The sequence below is a fragment of the Myotis nattereri genome (genome assembly GCF_964212035.1).
Source record: "Myotis nattereri genome assembly, chromosome: Y".
Lineage (NCBI taxonomy): Eukaryota > Metazoa > Chordata > Mammalia > Chiroptera > Vespertilionidae > Myotis > Myotis nattereri.
The window spans coordinates 4,193,768-4,210,369 of NC_138094.1; the positions used below are offsets into that span (position 1 = coordinate 4,193,768).

A 16,602-nucleotide genomic window follows, 5' to 3' on the forward strand; every position below is an offset into this window, starting at 1 on the left:
TTGCTTTATAAAAGCTATAAAATTGATTATACTACAACCTCAGTGGGGAAGGGAATATTATGTACAAAAATACTACATGTACTCATATATCTACATATACATTTGCCCATGTTTTACTTGCATATTGTATAAGTACCTTAGGCTCATATAATTATGTTAACAGTTTGCTAAAAATATAAAGTATATGCTTTAAAAAAATCTATACTTATAATAACTAATAAAAAAGTGAAGACATGAATAGTTCTCTCACTGGTCTGGGTATTCCTTGGTAGAATCACAATCCAGTTACAAAATATATAAACCAAAAATTTCTTCCTTCAGAAGAAATATTCATAGGCTCTCAATAAGGATCAAATATTGGGAGCAATCCAACAGGACAATAAATAAATAATAAAATACTAGCAGCCGCCCTGGCTGGTGTGGCTCAGTGGTTGAGCATTGTCCCGTGCACCAAGAGGATGCTGGTTCTATTCCCTGTCAGGGCATGTGCCCAGGTTGCAAACTGGATCCCCAGTAGGGGGCGTGCAGGATACAGCCAATCAATGATTTTCTCATTGATGTTTCTCTCTCCCTCTCTCTCACTCTCTCTCCCCACCTTTCTCTCTCACTCCCCGTCTGAAATAAAAAAAAAAAAATACTAGCAGCCTAGTGCACAAAATTTTTGCACAGGTGTGATCCTAAGGCCTGCCCGGCAATTAAAGTGCAAGCATCTAGCATGCAAGGACAGGTCCCAGCTGACCTCTGGGATCTGGGTAGCACCTGGGCCCCTGGGCGCCCCCCTCTGCCTGAGTCACAGTGCCCGAGTCCCCATGCCGAGATGAGGTGAGTGTAGCCAGATGCTGCAGGCTGGGGCATCTCTTCTGCCAGCCTCTCAGATGGGCTCCTGAATGAACCCATGGGGAGCCCAACCAGTCCCTGTGGTTCCGGCAGCTGTGGCCCAGCTCACCCAGAAGAGGCCATTAGGGTGCAAGGCAGCATCCTTATAGGTGCTCTGCAGCTGATAACAGGGGCTTCCCCAGTGCACAAGCCCTGGCCTCCTGTGGTAGGATAGCAGGGGGAGTGAAAGTAAGCTTGGGAGGCAACCCATCCCATCTCTATACCTGTCACCCCTGTCTCACGGTAGCTGGGGAGAGGTTGTAGCCCCCTGCCTGGGTGCCATGGGAGGTTATTCGCCACCGCCCACCCCCAGTTCTCTGACCCGACCCAAGGCCCATTCCTGATCAGGCAATCAGGGCTTGTCAGACACTGGTCGCTGTCTGAGGAGCAATGGGTTGGGGCCAACTCTCAGTCTGGCTCCCTCAATGCTTGGGAGTCGGGTGGAAGCCCTGCCCCCTGCCCATGTTACCGGTCATCATCTGCAAGACAATTGGCAGGGTAATTGCGCCTCTGACTTGCCCTGGTGCCATCTGATCACCTGCTCTACCATCCTGCTGTGGTCCCACTCTCCTCAGGGCTGGCAATGCCTCTACTGCTGTCCATTGGCAGTGATGCGTCGCCAACACCTGCCATGTTCTGCACAACCCCCTGGTGGTCAGTGCACGTCAGCAAGTGGTCAAACTCACAGTAAAACAATTTGCATTATTAGGCTTTTATTAATAGGACTAGGGGCCTGGTGCACGAAATTCGTGCACTGGGTGTGTGTGTGGGGGAGTGTCCCTCAGCCCAACCTGCTCCCTCTCACATACTGGGAGCCCTCAGGCGTTGACCCCCATCACCCTCCAATCGCAGGATCGGCCCCTTGCCCAGGCCTGACGCCTCCGCCAGAGGTGTCAGGCTTGGACAGGAGACCCCCATCTCCCCCCGATCACTGGCTCTGGCCCCCGCCCAGGCCTGAGGCCTCTGGCCCAGGAATCATGCCTGGGCAGGGGACCCCTATCTCCCTCTGATCGCGTGCTCCACCCCCTGCCCAAGCCTGACGCCTCTGACCCAGGCTTCAGGCCTGGGCAAGGGGACCATCATATCCCCCCAATCCCCGGCTCCGCCCCCCACCCAGGCCTGATGCCTCGGCCAGAGGAGTTGACCCTCATCACCCTGCGGTCACCAATCACCGGATCGGCCCCTTGACCAGGCCTGAGGCCTCCGGCAGAGGTGTCAGGCCTGGGCAGGGGACCCCCAGCTCCCCGCAGTTGCAGGCTCCGCCCCTGCCCAGGCCTAACGCCTCTGGCCTAGGCGTCTGGCCCAGGCAGCGGGGACCTGCAGTGGCAGCGGGGGGCGCCGCGATCGTGGGCTCCGCTTTAGGCCCAGGCAAGGGACCCCTAGCTCCCGAGACTGCCAGCTTCGACCTTGCATAGTTCCCATTGCTGGCTCTACCCCTACTTCCTGCTATCACTGGCCAGGGTGGCAAAGGCGCCTGATTCTCCGATCATGGCTGGGGGGCAGGGCAAAGGCGGCCCCAGGGATGCCTTTGCCCTGCTCCCCAGATCTTAGCTCCCCCCTGGGTTTCAGATCACTGTCAGTGGCAGGGGGCTTCTTCCTGCTTTCCCTTTCGCCTCCCTGCATTGTGCCTACATATGCGAATTAACCGCCATCTTGTTGGCGGTTAACTGCCAATCTTAGTTGGCAGTGAATTTGCATACAGCCCTGATTAGCCATTGAAAATGGTATCGCTGTACGCCAATTACCATTTTTCTCTTTTATTAGTGTAGATTACACTGTATTATATCATGTAAGATTACATAAAAGGAAAAAACCTGACAAATTAAAGGTGTAAGCAGGTGGCCAGTGCATCTCAGTGGTTGAACATTGAACCATGCACTAAGTGCCATTCAATTCTGGTCAGGGCACATGTCCGGATTGTGGGCTCAATCCCCAGCAGGGGACGTGCAGGAGACAGCCAGTCAATGTTGTTGTTTCCCTCTCATCGATGTTTCTATCTCTGTCTTAGGTTCAAATGTGGCTCAAAGATAGTTTACATTATGTTTTATAACTAATAAGGGGATCACATGTGATTCTTTTATGGTTCAAAATCCCATGACTAATTTCTTTTAATTTCCAAAAAGCAATTCAAAGTACACCAAAGTGTTAATAGGGATGGCCATGATTGTTTTCTTACCTTTTCTTCATTTATATTTTCAAATTTCCACAATCCTATATAATAAAAGCATAATATGCTAAGTGTCTGACAGTTCTTTTGACAGTTTGTTTGACCATTCCACCAGTCACTATGACACATATTGGCCAGCAGGGGGTAGACACTCCAACCAGTAGGTTAACTTGCTGCTGGGTTCTGGCTTATCAGGACTGAGCAAGATGAGCCAGACATGCCCTAAAACTCTCCCGGGGTCCTGGGGTCCCACTCTGGCCTCGACTGGGACTGGATGAGATGGGTCGGGCACCCTCTGGAGCCCTCCCACGATCCCATCCTGGCCGGCCAATCTCCTGCAATCATTCCCTGACAGCCCAACCTCCCACAGTTTCTCCCCAGCCAGTCAGCCCCCAATTGCTGGCCAGGCCAAGGGACCCCACTGGTTCATGAAACTGTGCATGGGGCCTCTAGTTATGTACTTTATACATAACTAGAGGCCCTGTGCACGTATTCATGCACTGGTGGGGGGGGGTGTAGCCTATGGGGACTGGCTCTCTGCGGGAACACTACTCATCCCAGCCAAGCGGCTGTGGACTTACCCTCTGAGCAGCTGCTCCTCCTGTGGGAGAACACTTTCCACCAGGAGGCAGCTCCTGCATTGAGTGTCTGCCCCATGGAGGTCAGTGCATGTCATAACAACTGGTCGACCATTGTTCTAGTTGTTCTGCCATTTGGTCACTGGGCTTTTATTATATAGGACTAGAGGCCTGGTACAAGAAATTCATGCACAGATAAGGTTCCTATGCCTGGCCAGTGATCAGGATTGATCAGGGCTTTCTGGCTGTGAGCCAGGGCCACCTTTCCCGGCTACTGACCAGGGCCTTCCTTCATTCTCTGCCACCCCGTGGTGGTCAGTGTACATCATAATGAGCAATGGGTCTCCTGGTCGAACGCCTGCAGGGGAAATTTGCATATTAGGCTTTTATATACAGACATACTTCTATTAAAAAACAAAACTGAGACCTAGCCAGTGTTCCACAGTGGTTGGAACATCAGCCCAAGCACCAAAGGGTCATGTTCCATTCCTGGTCAAAGGTGCCTACCTGAGTTGCAGACTCAGGGTGGGTGTGGAAGACAGCCAACAAATCTCTCTCTTCCTCTCCCTGTCTCTCTTCCACTCTAAGGATCTGTGGAAACATTATCCTCCGTATTAACAAACAAAAAAACAAAACCTGAGCAACCTATTTTTTTGTATAAACAGACTCTACAAGTGCTTTTATACACATACTAGAGGCCCAGTGCACAAAAATTTGTTCACTCACCGGTTCCCTCAGCCTGGCCTGTGCTCTCTCGCTGTCTGGGATCCCTCAGGGGATGTCCACTTGCTGTCTTAGGCGCACTCCCTAGGGAACAGGCTTAAGCTGGCAGTGAGGCATGCCTCTGGCAGCCTGGGAGTTCTCGGGGGGTGTCCACTTGTCAGTGGGGAGCAGGCCTAAGCTGCAGTTGGACATGCTTAGCACTACTGCTGAGGAAGCAGGAGAAGCTCCTGCCACCACTGCTGTGCTGGCAGCTGGCAGCCTGGCTTGCGGCTGAGTGGAGCTCACCCTGTGGGAGTGAACTGACCACCACGGGGAAGCTACACAATTGAGTGTCTGCCCGCTGGGTGTGTGTCATAGTGACCAGTCATTTTGCTGTTAGGGTCAATTTGCATATTACTCGTTTTTATAGAGGATAGCGGCCTGGTGCATGGGTGGGGACTGGCTGGTTTGCCCTGAAGGGTGTCCCGGGTCAGTGTGGGGGTCCCGCTGGAATGCCTGGCTAGACTGGATGAGGGGCTGATGGCTGTTTGCAAGCTGGTCAAGCCCCCTAGTGGGGACCCTCACCCCATGGGGGTGTGACCATCTTGGGTGAGGGGCTGATGGCTGGCTATACCCCCTTCAGAGTGGAGGTCCCTACTGGGGTGCCTGCCAGCCTGGGTGAGGGGCTGAGGGCCATATTCAGGCCACACCCTCTGGCAACCCAAGCTCCAGCCTGTCCTTTTTTTCCTGGGATTTATTTATTTTCTATAATTGAAATTTTGTAGCATTGAGTGGAGCCCAGTGCCTGCCAGGGCAGGCAGGAAGCTTGGCTTCCTCCATTGCCAGGGCAACCCAAGCCTCCTGCTCACTCCAGCTCCATGGTCGTTGCCATCTTTGTGATGGAATGACAGAGTGATGGTTAATTTGCATATTACTCTTTTATTAGATAGGATATATAGTAAGATAGTATGTATACCTAAAAAGTGAAAATTTCTATCTTCTTAAGTCACCACTTTTACTATCTGGACCAACTGTCTCCATAAAGCATACATTTAGGTCAATCTATATACAAAGTCAACAGCTAATTCTTTTGGCTCTGGCCAAGATGGTTAAACAAAAATTATAAAAGGAATAATTCCTCAACAATATATGAAATGGGTTATTTTTTTTTAAATTAGATCTTTATTGTTCAGATTATTACAGTTGTTCCTCTTTTTTCCCCCATAGCTCCCCTCCACCAAGTTCCCACCCCACTTTCTGCCCTTATCCCTGCCACTTTCCTCTTCCATAGGTGTATAATTTTTGTACAGTCTCTTCCCGCACCCCCACACCCCTTCTCCACTGAGAATTGTCAGTCCATTCCCTTTCTATGTCCCTGATTCTTTTATATTCATCAGTTTATTCTATTCATCAATTTATCTATCTTCTTAAAGGATACCTTTCAGAATTTCATATAATACTGGTTTGGTGGTGATGAACTCCTTTAGCTTTTTCTTATCTGTGAAGCTCTTTATCTGACCTTCAATTCTGAATGATAGCTTTGCTGGATAAAGTAATCTTGGTTGTAGGTTCTTGCTATTCATCATTTTGAATATTGCTTGCCACTCCCTTCTGGACTGCAAAGTTTCTGTTGAGAAATCAGCCGACAGTCATATGGGTACTCCCTTGTAGGTAACTAACTGTTTTTCTCTTGCTGCTTTTAAGATTCTCTCTTTGTCTTTTGCTCTTGGCATTTTATTTTATTTTATTTTAATTAATTTATTTTTTTTATATATTTTATTGATTTTCCACAGAGCGGAAGGGAGAGAGATAGAAAGCTAGAAACATCGATGAGAGAGAAACATCGATCAGCTGCCTCCAGCACATCTCCTACTGGGGATGTGCCCGCAACCCAGGTACATGCCCTTGACCGGAATCGAACCTGGGACCCTTCAGTCCGCAGGCCGATGCTCTATCCACTGAGCCAAACCGGTTTTGGCTGCTCTTGGCATTTTAATTATGATGTGTGTTGGTGTGGTCCTCTTTGGATTCCTTTTGTTTGGGGTTCTCTGTGCTTCCTTGACTTGTAAGTCTATTTCTTTTACCAGGTAGGGGAAGTTTTCTGTCATTTTTTCTTCAAATAGGTTTTCAATATCTTGCTCTCTCTCTTCTTCTGGCACCCCTATAATTCGGATGTTGGTATGCTTGAAGTTGTCCTAGAGGCTCCTTACACTATCTTCATATTTTTGGATTCTGTTTCCTTTTTGTTTTTCCAGTTGGGCATCTTTTGCTTCTTTGAATTTCAAATCTTTGACTTGATTCTTGGGATCCTCTAGTCTGCTGTTGGGTCTCTGTATAATATTCTTTATTTCAGTCAGTGTATGCTTAATTTCTAGTTGGTCCTTTTTAATATCCTCAAGGGTCTCACTAAACTTATCAGCGGTTTCTAGAAAATTCTTGAAAAACCTTATAACCGTGGTTTTGAACGCAATACCCAGTAGTTTGCTTTCCTCTATTTCTTTCATTTCTGACCCGTTTCTTTGTCTCTGCATTTTGGCTGCTTCCCTGTGTTGGTAGAGTGGCTTTGTGTGCTAAGTGCACTATAGGGCCCAGTGGCTCAGCCTCCCCAATTACCTGAGGTGGACACTCTTGGTGCACCCTTTTGTGGGCTTATGCACAGTCTTGTTGTAATTAACTCTTGATTTTTGTAGATATCACTGGGAGGAATTGACCTCCAGGCCAATTAGCTGTGAGAATCAGCTGTGGTTATGGTGGGAGAACTTCTGTGCTAGAGACACCCTTCTGGGGCAAGACTTGCTTCAATGGGACTTTTTTGCTCACTGAATTTTCCCACTGAGTGTGCCCCTTATGGATCTGAGAAGTTGTAATCTGGATGGGTACACTGGCTCTTGGATCTCTAAGGAGGTGCTAATTTAGCCTCCTCCTGAGGCTATCCAGCAGGAGCTATGGAGAGATCTGCAGATTCCTCTTCTTTGGGATTTGGAGGTACCCAGATGAGGCCCAGCTGTGAAGCAATCCAAGCTTCTGTGGGGCCTTGGGCCTTCTTTTGCATGTTCTGGGTCTCTCTAACCCAGCTGCAGTTAATTAGGTAATTTTAGATTGCAAAGGACCAGGCCATTCATATGCAAAAGCCTCTGTGCACAGCTTGGGTGGGGCGGGGTCTCAGGAAATCAACAGTGCAGAGCAAACAGCTATGGCTGATCCTCAGTCCTGCCCTAAGAGGCCCCGGGTCTCACTGTTCTGTGGTAATTGCTGCAAGCGCCTCTGAGAGAAAGCCCCTCTTGAGTTCTGCCCGATACAGACAGTCCAGTTTCTACCCATATGAGTCTGGGTCCCCAGAGACTTGCCCGGAACTGGAGTTCAGAGCCATCAGGAGCGTGTGACTCCCTTCTGATTGAAAAAGACACTGGTGTCCTCCGTAGCCAGCTCTTTCCGCACATGCCTCTGCCTCCGTACCTCTGCACTTTACTTCCGCACCTCCTCTGAGTCTCAGTGTGTTTTTTCTCTTTCCTTCTAGTTGTAGAATTTCCACTTGGCCAGCCTTCCTGTGGTTCTGGATGATGTCCATTTTGTCTTTTAGTTGTTTTTTTAAAGTGGTTGGGTGAGGAAGCAATTTCTGGTGTTTACCTATGCCGCCATCTTGGTTTTTCTGAAATGGGTTATTTTTATTTATTTCTCCCATCCAAGTACTAACCAGGCCCGACTCTGTTTAGCTTCTGAGATCAGACAAGATCGGATACATTCAGGGTGGTATGGCTGTAGACTATTTCTTATCCCCAAATAAGGTTGCTTCATCCATCAAATTGTTTGGCTCTCCATATGGGCAGAAATATTAATGTTACAACTTGGGACTGTAACTAATGGGTAATCTAAATGGGTCTTTGTCTATAAAAGAGATTACCTGTATTAAAGGATGAAATAAGTGGTTTCTGTATTGCTCCATCTATACCACAAGATGTATGCAAATGGGTATTTAGCAATGAATATACCTTCCTAGTGCTTTCAAAGTACAAAAATAACTAATTTGGTCATAGCACTTGTTTATCTCTATAATGCAGATAACCAGAATGTGGTAATCTTCTAACACTTAAATTTAAGGAAAGCTGAAGGATCACTGTGGAACCTAACTGAAAATTCCAAGTCATCATAATGTGCTTGTGTCTATCGACATCAGGAATGCAAGGAGGGAAAAGTGGTGGTTATTGTGATTATCCAAAATTATGGGTTGCTGACAGAACATCAATGGCATTAAATCTTACTTTAAGATTTAATATGTAAAAATAGCACTAAGAGGAAGGACTTATGAGGACAGAGGCTTTCAAATTGCAAAAATGACTTTCCTAGACTTATTCTTAATATGTATTATCAATCATATTACCTCATCCTCAGGGGACAGGTTTCCTTTGCTACTGCTGACAGGAAAACCTTTCCAAATTCTTTGGAATGAATGTCTGCTCCATATTCAACCATAACATCTTTCTCAACGCTGCTTAGCAACCTCCAGAATTCCTTTTCCACAAGTTCTGTACGTAACATCTGTAATAATAGATGTAGAAAACAATCATACCCACTATACTTCAGCTCATCTCCATGACAGACATCAACCTCTTCCCATCCCATAATCGCATACATGTGCAGGCATGTTGAAGTAGTTTGCCTTGAGGAATCAGCCATCTCACTAAAGCTCTGCAAAGTGTACTCCTGAGTAGCCTGCTCAAAGCCAAAGGCTTCAGGGGGCTTTTCACACTCCTAAAATAGAAACTAGTTCAGCAACAGAGAAACAAAAAACATAGAATCCAAAAGTACAGCTTATATCTCATGCTGTATCTCCATTTTTTGTTGTTGTTGTTCTTCTTTCCAGGTAAGGTAAGTTTCTTAATAACCACAAAAACAGATTCCTACCCAGCCCCCTACCCCATTATTTGTATAATGTGGACTATAGTTCTCCTTTTCTTAATTAAGGATCTACGGATCTATAAATTCTAGTCCTTGTTCTCTCTTTTTTTAAAAAATATATTTTATTGATTTTTCACAGAGAGGAAGGGAGAGGGACAGAGAGTTTTAAACATCGATGAGAGAGAAACATTGATCAGCCACCTCCTGCACATCCCCTCCTGGGGATATGCCCGCAACCAAGGTACATGCCCCCAACTGGAATCGAACCCGGGACCCCTCAGTCCACAGGCCGACACTCCATCCACTGAGCCAAACTGGCCAGGGCCTTATTCTCTTTCTTAAGTCTCCACCATCAAACAGCTAGTCTGTCAAACCATTCTTGCTTATCATGTTACTGACAGGTAATTTTTTAAAATCTTTATTGTTGAAAATGTTATACATGTCTCCTTCATCCCTCTCCCCCCATTAACTTCTTCCAGCTCACTCCTATTCCACCCCAGGCCCTCCCTACCCCATTGTCTGTGTCCAGAGGTTATGCATATATGCATATAATTCATTGGTTTATCTCAACTGACAGCTAATTAATAGCTAACAGAAGTATTAACTTAACTAGGAGGCTGCATTTAAAAATTACCAAAAACTAAATTTAAAACATCTATGTTGAATAGGCCTTACCGCCATGACACATGTTGGACACCTCCAAATCCCTCTGGGAATTTCAGGAAGAGATGGCAATAGGAAGAAGATGTGATAATTGTCATAACAGCCATCACAGAAAAGAAATTTATCATCTTCATCCTCTTAGGAACACATCTGGCAAACATGTGAGTCAATCTACCAGAAAAATAAAATGAAAATAAATATGCAATGTTTTATTCTTGACTTCATCCATGAGTTCTCTATCTGATGGCAAATACGACAAAACATAAAGAATTTCTAAATAATATAACATGTTAAATATGAACCATGATTAAGATGCTTCAGGAATAACAAAATAGACTTTCTAGACAAGGGTCAATGGTATAAACACAAATCATAAAGGTATAAACTAGCATTAATAATTCAGCGAATTACATATGGTTAACAATTTGTATAGACTGCGAGAATTTACAAATGCACTATGTTTGCATATACTTATATAATCTAGGTCACATCCAGTTCCAATTCTATGTATGTATACATGACAGAAATGCCTACATAGCTTAACTAGAGTCATATACTGTATTAATAGCATTCATAGTAGCCCCAAACTGTAAACTACCAAAAATAAATCCATGAAGAGTAAAACAGATTATGAAACTGTCAAGTAGTATTCAATAAACTTTAATGAAACACAATGAGAACTCATACAACATGAATGAATATCACAAATACAACTTTTAAAAAAAAACCAATAGAGGATATATATTGAGATATTGCTTGTTGAGAAGTAGAAAAACAAGCAGAACTAATGTTATTTTTTGTGTTGAAAGGGTGAGGGCTACGCCCTCCAGCTTACTCCAGATCCTCCATTTTGGCCATGTGCTCAGCAAGGAGCTTCTTCCCAGAAACCCAAGCCTGTGCTAGCCACACCTAGGATTTCTTTAAACTAACCAATGACAATCAAGGGAAGTGCACGCCATAGACACAACCACATCCTGTGTAACAAGACCCCGACTTGCACCTGGCCAATCAGCAGGGCTCACAGTCCTCTCTCCTCCCCTTACTCCAACTTCCCTATAACACCCCTCTTCCCACAGGGCTCTCTCTCTCTGCACTCTGCCACTGTGTTGGCAAGTGTGGTGGACAGAGAGCTCGAGATAGCTCAAATAAAGACTCTTTTTGCTTTTGCATCAGACTCGACTGGCTCCCTGGTGGTCTTTTGGGGATCCTAAAATCTGGGCATAGCATTTGGGGGCTCACCCGGGACCCCAAGATCCTTGAGGGACCCCCGATCCAGAGAGTCTGACTGGCCACGGTAGGTGTCTGTGTGTTGTGTATTCTGTTCTGAGTGTTATATGTTCTGTCCTGTGTGAGCTCACTTCTGAAATTCTGTAGTGCCCGAAGCGGTCTAGGTGGATGCACTGCTGAAGTACTATGGGTGGGGAGAGTTGGAAGAAGTTCCGCTCTTCAGGACGGATGTGTATTTCCCTCAAGGTTTTGAGACAAGGAGGGTCGTTCCCGCCGGTTGGCGTACGGCCATTGTCTAGCTTTCGGGTTTGCCTCCATGGAGTTGGAAGACGGTACTTTGGGGCCCTTTGGTTGTCTGTGTTTGTGTTTTTTCTGTTTTATTCTGTGGACTTACTGGACGGACATTATGGGACATGCAAACTACTCCTTTAAGCATTATGGTTGTTTTAAAATCAAGGGCTGGGCCAGGCCTGCCTTGCCAGCATCAGGTGTGGTTTTCCAGAGCTGCTGGAAACTTGAGACCTTGGAGCTTACTGAATTCAAATGATAAAAACTTATGTCTAGGTATTTTGAAGTGAAATAATGCTGAAATATTGCTAGAGGACAGAACTGAATCTGTTGGTTGATTATGTCTTGCATTTTTGAAGTTTATTCTTAAAAATGTTACTGATTGAGAAATGCCGAATATTTGACTTGCCAACTAAAAGTTTAAGATTCAGATTGAATTGGGAAAAATTGTGTAGTTGTGGTAGCTGAATGCCTTTGCTTATTGGTCTGATTAAAAAAGAGGATTAATTTTATGACCTCAACTGAAAATTTTTAATACAAAAACCAGTTTAAATTGAATTGATATTCTTTAAGATAATTATAAAAGGTATAAACAGCTAATGAGATTTCAGTTTGTCTGCAATATAATGTTGGCCATCTATCTTTTAGGGATTTTGGTTTGCTTGGTCAAAAACAAAACAGTGTAGACAGCCACCATTTTGGGCTGCATGACTTGGCAGCCACCATGTCAGCCACATGGCTTGCCGTGCCCCTGGGGGCTGCCATCTTGAAACAGCAAAAGGCCCCTCCCTCTGATTTAGCAAAAAGGGAATGTCTGCTCTCTGAGGCAGGATGGAATTTCAGGGGTGGAGCTTTAATGCAGAGTTTTACTACAGAAATGTGGATGGGGCAGGAAGTGTGCTTGCCTCACGGATTTATTTAATACTATTATTATTATTTTTTTAATATTGTAAAATGTTTTTTAGTCTAGAGTGTGCTGAATGTTCCTAAAATATATCAGGTTCTCAGCTTGAATTTAATGTACTGTTATAAATGATATCACATCCTTCCAAGCCGATTTTCTGCTTAATGCTAAGCTTCTTTGCTGGGGAAATCATGTTTTCAGATCTCAAGTATGAAAACATTGTGGGGTTAAACTCTCCCTTCTTCTCCCACTCCCCACCCCAATCAGTTACCTCTCTATAAAACTTGTCCTGAGTCTTGCTGGGAGGGATGGGCAGTTGGTCAGGCCAGACGGTTGGTCGGAAAAGGAAAAGGAGTGAGTGGGCTACTGCAGAGGGAACAAGATTCCATTGAAAGTCCAGAGACTCAGATTTCAGGATCTGCTCAGTAATCCCCTCCTGTGTGACCTTGGGAAAGTCTCTTTCCCTCTCTGGATCCCAATGATCTCAATCAGAAAATGAGAATAATTAATATCTAAAGAGATTTCCAGAGCTAAACATTTACATACTAGTGGTCCGGTGCACAAATTTGTGCACATTGAAAGGAAATTAATTAGAAGAACGATTTTAATATCACTATTCTCCATTTATCTATAATAGAAGTGTCAATCAAATTCACGATCAACAGTTACAGATTGAAACACACGACTGTGATTGGTGCCAGCGAGAGTTTTATATGTATCATGCATGGGCGAGTCAACTTAGCTTTTATAGATATAGAATAAACTTGCTTAATTAGACCTGCTTTCTGATGTAGCTAAACTTTTTCTAGCCCAGCGAAGCACCCAACTTCTCTTTCAGGTAATTGTCAGCAACACAGCAGTAAATATCAACACAAAGAAGATTATTATTGCAGATCACGCAGGGAGAACAACGGGTAAAATATTTAACTGCAGCAGTGTTTGACTATATTCTGGGCAGTGAGAAAACCTGAAGACATTTTAAAGTTCCATCATTTTTTTTTTTTTTTGATTTTCGACATCTTTTTTTTTTTTAATATTTTGCTAAAAGTATTACAAAGGGTATTACATATGTGTCCATTTTATCCCCCCGCCCTAGACAGTCCCCTAGCCTCCTCTATTCACCAATGTCTTATGTCCACTGGTTATGCTTATATGCATGCATACAAGTCCTTTAGTTGATCTCTTACCCCCATACCTCCTGCCCCCCAACCCTCCCCGGCCTTCCCGCTGCAGTTTGACAATCTGAGGCAGCTCTGCCTCTGTATCTATTATTGTTCAAAAGTTTATAATGGTCTCTATTATCCATGAATGAGTGAGATGATGTGGTATTTTTCCTTCATTGACTGGCTTATTTCACTTAGCATAAGGCTCTCCAGTTCCATCCATGACGTTGCAAATGGTAAGAGTTCCTTCCTTTTTAGAGCAGCATAGTATTCCATCGTGTAGATGTACCACAGTTTTCTAATCCATTCATCTACTGATGGGCACTTAGGCTGTTTCCAGATCTTAGCTATGGTGAATTGTGCTGCTATGAACATAGTGGTGCATATATCCTTTCTGATTGGTGTTTCTGCTTTCTTGGGATATATTCCTAGAAGTGGGATCACAGGGTCAAATGGGAGTTCCATTTTCAGTTTTTTAAGGAAACTCCATACTGTCTTCCATAGTGGCTGCACCAGTCTGCATTCCCACCAGCAGTGCACAAGTGTTCCTTTTTCTCCACATCCTCTCCCGCACTTGTCGTTTGTTGATTTGTTGATGATAGCCAGTCTGACAGGTGTGAGATGGTACCTCATTGTTGTTTTGATTTGCATCTCTCGGATGATTAGTCACTTTGAGCATGTTTTCATATGTCTCTTGGCTTTCTGAATGTCCTCTTTTGAAAGGTGTCTACTTAGGTCCTTTGCCCATTTTTTGATTGGATTGTTTATCTTCCTTTTGTTGAGTTGTATGAGTTTTGGAGATTAGGCCCTTATCAGATATGACATTGGCAAATATGTTTTCCCACACAGTGGGTTTTCTCGTTTTTTTGTTGATGGTTTCTTTTGCTGTGCAGAAGCTTTTTATTTTGATGTAGTCCCATTTGTTCATTCTCTCTTTAGTTTCCATTGCCCTAGGAGCTGTATCAGTGAAGAAATTGCTTCGGCGTATGTCTTATATTTTGTTGCCTTTGAATTCTTCTAGAATTTTTATGGTATCCTGTCGTATATTTAAGTCCTTTATCCATTTTGAGTTTATTTTTGTGTATGGTGTAAGTTGGTGGTCTAGTTTCATTTTCTTGCATATATCTGTCCAATTTTCCCAACACCAATTATTGAAGAGACTATCTTGGCTCCATTGTATGTTCTTGCCTCCTTTGTCAAATATTAATTGAGCATATTGGTTCGGGCCGATTTCTGGGCTCTCTATTCTATTCCATTGATCTATATGCCTATTCTTGTGCCAGTACCAGGCAGTTTTGAGAACAGTAGCTTTGTAATACAACTTGATATCTGGTATTGAGATCCCACCTACTTTGGTCTTTTTCAGGATTGCTGTAGCTATTCGGGGTCTTTTTTTATTCCAGATGAATTTTTGGAGAGTTCGTTCTAGATTTCTGAGGATGCCATTGGTATTTTAATGGGAAGTGCGTTGAATTTATAGATTGCTTTGGGTAGTATGGACATTTTAATGATGTTGCTTCTACCAGTCCATGAACAAGGTATGTTCTTCCATCTGTTTATGTCTTCCTCTATATCTTTTTTCAACGTCCTGTAGTTTTCTAAGTAGAGGTCTTTTACCTCTTTAGTTAAGTTTATTCCTAGGTAGATTAATTTTTTTGGTGCGATGGTAAACGGGATTGTTTTTATAATCTCTCTTTCTAAAAGTTCACTATTGGTGTATAGAAATGCCTCAGATTTCTTGGGGTTAATTTTGTATCCTGCTACATTGCCAAATTCATGTATTAAGTCTAGTAGCTTTTTGATGGAGTCTCTAGGGTTTTGTATGTATAATATCATGTCGTCTGCAAATAAGGACAGTTTTACTTCCTCTTTTCCAATTTGGATGCCTTTTATTACTTCTTCTTGCCGAATTGCAATGGCTAACACTTCCAGTACTATGTTGAACAGGAGTGGTGAGAGGGGGCATCCCTGTCTTGTTCCTGTTCTTGTGGGAAATGGTGTTAGTTTTTGTCCATTGAGTATGATGTTGGCTGTGGGCCTGTCATATATGGCTTTTATTATGTTGAGGTATGATCCTTCTACTCCCACCTTGCTGAGAGCTTTTATCAAAAATGGGTGTTGAATTTTGTCAAATGCTTTTTCTACATCAATTGATATGACCATGTGGTTTTTTTCTTTCAATTTGTTTATGTGATGTATCACGTTTATTGATTTGCGGATATTGTACCATCCTTGCATCCCTGGGATAAATCCTACTTGGTCATGGTGTATGATCTTTCTGATGTACTGCTGGATCCGATTTGCTAAGATTTTGTTGAGGATTTTGGCATCTATGTTCATGAGGGATATTGGCCTGTAATTTTCTTTCATTGTGTTGTCTTTACCTTGTTTTGGTATTAGGGTAATGCTGGCTTCATAGAATGAGCTTGGAAGTGTTCCTTCCTCTTGAATTTTTTGTAGTCATCTGAGGAGGATAGGTTTTAGGTCTTCCTTGAATGTTTGGTAAAACTCCCCTGTGAAGCCGTCTGGTCCTGGGATTTTGTTTGCTGGAAGCTTTTTGATGACTGCTTCAATTTCTTCCATAGTTATTGGCCTGTTGAGATTTTTAGATTCTTCCTGATTGAGTTTTGGAATGTTGTATTTTTCTAGGAATTTGTCCATTTCCTCCAGGTTGTCTAGTTTGTTGGAGTAGAGCTGTCCATAGTATTTTTTAACAATCATTTGTGTTTCTGTGGGGTCTGTTGTTATTTCGCCTTTATTGTTTCTGATTTTGTTTATTTGGGTCCTCTCTCTTTGCTTCTTGGTGAGTCTGGCTAGAGGTTTGTCAGTCTTGTTTATCCTTTCAAAGAACCAGCTCTTGGTTTCATTGATTTTCTGTATTGTTTTTTTGGTCTCTATGTTATTTATTTCTGCTCTAATCTTTATTATCTCCTTCCTTCTGCTCACTATGGGCTTTTCTTGTTGCTCTCTTTCTAATTCTTTGAGTTGTAGAGATAGCTGATTTACTACCATTTTTTCTTGTTTTTTGAGATAGGCCTGTAGAGCTATAAACTTCCCTCTCAGGACTGCTTTCATGTGTCTCATAGGTTTTGGATTGTTGTGTTTTCATTGTCATTAGTTTCCAGGATATTTCGAATT

At 43.8% G+C, this 16,602-nt stretch overlaps 1 pseudogene across 1 annotated transcript in view; it reads right to left on the reverse strand.

The window, feature by feature from the left end:
- LOC308512299 (lysine-specific demethylase 5D-like) overlaps window positions 1-16,602 on the reverse strand; it is a 91,014-nt pseudogene that overhangs the window by 46,992 nt on the left and 27,420 nt on the right. Inside the window, exons 7-9 of the transcript in view lie at window positions 9,895-10,053; window positions 8,954-9,072; window positions 8,702-8,859 (exon numbers count right to left, since the gene is read on the reverse strand). The product of the transcript in view is annotated as a lysine-specific demethylase 5D-like (transcript). The remainder of the gene's footprint in view (window positions 1-8,701; window positions 8,860-8,953; window positions 9,073-9,894; window positions 10,054-16,602) is intronic.